The following is a 5,693-nucleotide window of genomic DNA, read 5'->3' on the forward strand; positions in this document are numbered from 1 at the left end:
CTTGGATAGGTAAAAAGAAAAATTGTACATCCCAGTCCACAGCAGAGGCTGAATACGTTGCAACAGCAGTAAACTGTTCAAACATTGTTTGGTTCAAACAATTATTGGAACGTATGAAGGATGAAATCAAAGAACCTATTGTTATGTTTTGTGACAATACAAGTGCAATCAACATATCCAAGAATCTAGTGATGCATTCAAAAACTAAGAATGTTGCTATAAACTATCATTTTGTTAGAGAATTGATGTAGGATAAGGAGATCAGATTGGAATATGTCCATATAAAGGAACAAATTGCTGACATATTCACAAAGCCTTTACCTAAGGATGTTGTAATGAACCCTTTTAGGGGTCATTTTTTTATTTCAATTTTTTCCTTTGATTTGAATCCTTTTGCCATATTTTTCCCTTCTATTTGTCATTCCCTCATTGTTCAATCTGTTTGAAGTTGCCAATTTACAATGAGGATTATGATGGGTTGGTCCATGGTTTCTGCATTGTTCATCTCCCTATTTTTTATTCCCTTATATATCCAATATACCTTTCTTTTTAAGAGTTGTGACTCTTTTCTGAAATCATGCCTAATTGGTTGTGTTGTACTTAACCCTTATAATCACACATTAACTAATTATTATTGGGCTTCCTATTTGGGATAGAGATAGCATTTCCTAAACCACTTTATCAGTATCCTAAGAAGCAACGTGATAGATGACTATGTACTATTTTGTCATTATCTCTAGAACATTAATAAATATGAGGCATATTGAATATGTAATATTTCCTAATTTCTATCACCTTGATTACGTATGATATAACTATTCTTATGACATTATTATAATAAAATGGTTCTAGTTTACTCATGCCTTAGTCTTCCTTTTATGAATTCTCCAACCATCACTGATTGTCATCGACATAGACATCATGTATCCATTTGATGGCAATCATTGATAATATTATGGGGGTATTTAGGAATCCATACTGAGCATGACAATAATGTCTACACTCACTGGATTAACATACTCTTGGATTCACTTGATATTACCTATATTGTATCCATTATGTCATTTGCCTTTGATTAATAGAGTCAGCATAATACATAAATTGTCTTTATTATTATTCTTTACTTTTAACTTGTCAATAATAAGTAATATGTAATAAGGCAATATGATATGATTTATTATTTAGTTAGTTGATATTATAAATATATTATAATTTATATATTATGATACAATTAATTAATATATGTTTATATAACCTATTGTTTATTCATTTATTCACGTTAATGATCGATAATCATTAGGTAAGAATAGAACAACAACTAGGTTCAATTATTTACTTTGGCTTTGGAATATGACTCATGATTAGGAGTAATAAATATCTCTAAATATTGCTCACTCATAGTTGTTCCTTTTGCATTTTTGGTTTAATAATATATTAACTATATTATTAGATTATAATATAGGACCTTGCTATATTATATTATATTATTATTATAACATTATATGATATTATTATATAATTAGAATGTAATATTACTTTATAAAAATATTATTATTTTAATATCATTATTAATATTACTTTCTATAAAACATTAATTTATTATTTAAATTATATACTAATATGGGGACATCACAGTCCTCCCCCCTCGAATTTGCTTGTCCTCAAGCAAAGACAACTTATAAGACTATCTTCATGTAATGTTAATATCCTTATGATGTAAAAAAGTATAAGAATATATTGAATATAAATATTGATGCAAAAATATATGAAGCAAGCACGAAGTAGACACATGAATGCATGAAAACATGAAGTATACACGATGTAGACAGTTGAAGACACGAAGTAAACATGGTGCAAACAGTTTGAAAATAAAAAGTAAACATGATGTAGACATATCATACATTCTTTGTTGATTCTCTATGATTTAATTTTCACAATGAAGTAGAGTAAAGGGAAAGATTTAAAATATACTTCCCAATACACCTTTTGATCATGGATCCTACAAACACAAATAATTATTAGCATATTATAGTTCCAAAGAAATATGAGTTTTGTGATGATTCCTTTTTAATCTTTTAACCAGGTCATCTTCTCTTATCCTGATTATGATCATTCTGAGATGATAGAATAATGATGCAAAGGGTGCGTGAAACAAGCTCCAAGCGTATCCGACAAGTGCTTGAAATTACTCTGCCTTTCCCTCCACTAACTCCCTATCTTAGAATTTCATAATGTGGATGAGAAGATGAGTAATAAATTTAATTTACTTAGTTAATTTGAAATATTTCTTCTTATAGTACACTAACAACTTTCTCTCTCCTTGTTACGATCATCTTGATGGTAGAATGATGGTGCAGAGGGCACATGAAACAAGCTCCAAGAGATTTTGACAAGTGCTCGAGATTACTCTGCCTTCCCCCCCCAATAACTCCCTATCTAAGATTACATAATTGTGGACAAGAGATAGAATTTTTGTACTATAATTGAAATATATTCTAATTACTATGTTTTCCTTAAATCAACATTTATTTATACTTCATTCTTCATATATTCTGATTTCATTTCTTTGTAACTAGAATCTTTGATAGATTATTCAATATTCTTCACAATAACAAATGTGTCAGTAATAAGAAAGACACTATCAATTATTTCGTAGCAATATATGCACAAAAAATATATCTTACCTTATTACCCTTATGTGTTGAAGTGGTGATTATAGGATATTTATCCATTATTTACTCTTAACTACCTTAAGGATCCTTATAAATTCAACCACCTTTCTTGAATAGTTTCCCCACTTCTATGTGAATTAAGTGCTTTGGGAGAATAGGTCAATCATTGAAGATGGACCGAAATTCTTTTGCACTAAAGATTTTCCTTTGTGTATTTCCCTTTCTTTACGAGCTTGCCTCTAATGAAATTTTAGGCTCCTTTACCTTGGAAGTGTCAAACTCCCTTGGAATTTACTATTAATATCCCCTTTTCTACAAGACATACTCGAAAAGAAAAGATCAAACTAAGTGATTGAGAAGGAAAATAAGAAATAAGAGAAAGATTTATATCATACTCAAGAATAAATAATTTTTCAGAATAAATAATTCCAATATATATAATAATCTAATTGAAATATATACCTTAATACATATCTTTCCAACATTTTATTTCCTTTTCAAATAACTAAATATGATTATGAAATTCTACCTACTAATTTTAGTGATTGCCAACACAATACAAGTGGTCATTGAGAGTTTGATGCACATTGTGCATTTTGGGAAAATCTCTATATTGTCAAATGCTTCTTTACTAAGGGGCAACGTAATTGTAGTACCATTGCTAGATTGGTAGATGGACTTATCCATAGTATTTTTTATTATATTGGAATTCTTGTGAGAGACAATCATATTAGCAATTATATTCTCACAATCATATTTCATAATAATATTAATATTTGAGATTATGTATTCTCCTTCTTGAGAGGCAATATTAGTTTGCATGAATTATGAACAAAGTATCGTTCAAATATTAACTCTCTATATATCTAATATTTGAAATTACAAATATCACATATATATTTTTCCTCCTAATATTCATTTCAACATATAAATGAATAACAAAGAGGAGTAAGTGATACCTTATATGTTGTCTCATAATTTGAAAGTTACCTTATTTGGGATTCAGCAGGTTCACACTTTATTTATATGGTGGTAGTCCCATTACATTTTGATGTCGATCTCAATAGAGAGGTAGCTTATATTTGTATCAATCAACCATTTAATATTCTTTTCATCATTCATACTATCAATGTCAGTATGACTCTTTATAATCTGACATTGTCATTTTTGTTATCATAGCTCCCGAGACTCATTGCATTCAACTTTTCTCCATATGCAGTAGCTGTGCATGATTTTGGTTCATCTTCATTTAGAGAAGTATAGTGTGGAATACCATTCATATCACTTTTCTTCATTTGGATAGATTCATTGTATTCAGCCTTTCTCTTTAGATTGCTTCCCACAAACTGTTGCCTACCCATTTGGTGACTTCTAAATGAGATGCTTAATTCAGTAGCATGTATTTCTCTTTGGTGTTCTCTTTAATGATTGCCAGATACTACGGCAAAACTGTTTTAATCTAAAATTCTAATTTTTGATGATGGTCTTGATTGGATTTGTCATAGATATCTTGCACAAGGGCACCATGAACATTTAATTTGAACTATCTAGTAAATTGAAAATATGATGTATGGATGGTCCATTGACTTGTTGTTCCCTCCTTCGTCTCCTTTGCTCATGTGTATAATAATGTTGAGCAACTCTAACTTTATGTGAAACTAGGACATTAAACCACAATCAAATCAGAGGCATGAAACAGAATTTGAGCCGTTATTTAACAAATATAAACATCTTCCAAATTGCAGTTTATCCCATCATTAACTGCCTTTCAATAATTTTTCTTCCATTGATGACTGGTCAAACATCTGTATCATCTGTTAGATCTCACATACTTCCAAAGAAAAAATATAAATGGAAGCCAGCTTTTCACAGATTTCAAAAGTAGCGCACAACGGGAAAATATTAAAGTAGTAAAATGTAGATTAATTGTAATTTCATGGCAGAATAAATCATTGAAAAATGAAGTATATTGTCGGCCATGAATCTGATTCATACGCCACCGGTCAAGTCTTTCACTTTTACTGGTATTGCCCGTTAGAGATTTAGGGTTTCCTTCTGTAAATAGACTGACATCAACCCTAAACCCTAATCTTCAACTGACTATTATTTTGAGGAAACATTATAACTAGGTTTGTATGTTGAATCGAAAGTCTCTCCTTTGACGCCTTCATTATTGCTCTGTGGTTCCTTGTAGCAGCATTTTCTCATTGCCGAACTATTGAATAACTTTACAGCCTTGAAGTATTAGCAGTAACAATAAATACTTAACCAAACCATTGATTATATATTACTCACTTTGGAAAGGTCCGATTCTTTATGCTCATTGTCATTTCACCAAATTCCACATGAATAGTGAACTCGATCCTCCCTTGTCATTTTCCTACTTGATCTCTAAAAATGTTTCACATCGATTAAGTTGAACATCATTTTTTGTCTTCTTATTATTGCAGTCATACTTATTTTGACTTATGCTCTTATACATAACTATAAATTATTGACTTTATGGTTGAAATAATTTCGATAATCATTGGCTAATGACTATTGTTGCTTTGTTTCAATATATCAATATGCGAATATGAGAATCCATGGTATTCCCCAAACTCATAATGATATGCAACTAAACTGTTCAAATCATATGAATCACTATTGATTTAATTAGCGGACACTAAGATAATTTGATGCCAAGAGACAGTGATGCTTCATCCATTATCACTATTCCATCAACTTCTGATTGGAGTTACTCCCAGGGTGTTTGATATGAGCCAATATCAATCTCCAAGTAAATAGCACCATAGATTAGGATTCACATATCATCCTTATAATGACAATATTTGTTGATAGTACTTAGATAGAATCATGTATTATTTCTTTGCAGACACGATTGTATTTATCGCCCTATAATAGAATCCTTACTACTACGAGGCGTACCTAGAGGGAAATTGTGTATTCCCAAATTATTTTTGGTGGGTTTTTATATTATTTTTTGTTGAGGATGATTTGAACGCCGTGTATGAGACAGAC

The sequence above is a fragment of the Cupressus sempervirens genome, chromosome 3 (genome assembly GCF_028749045.1).
Source record: "Cupressus sempervirens isolate cs-2001-9-10 chromosome 3, ASM2874904v1, whole genome shotgun sequence".
NCBI classification, from domain to species: Eukaryota; Viridiplantae; Streptophyta; class Pinopsida; order Cupressales; family Cupressaceae; genus Cupressus; species Cupressus sempervirens.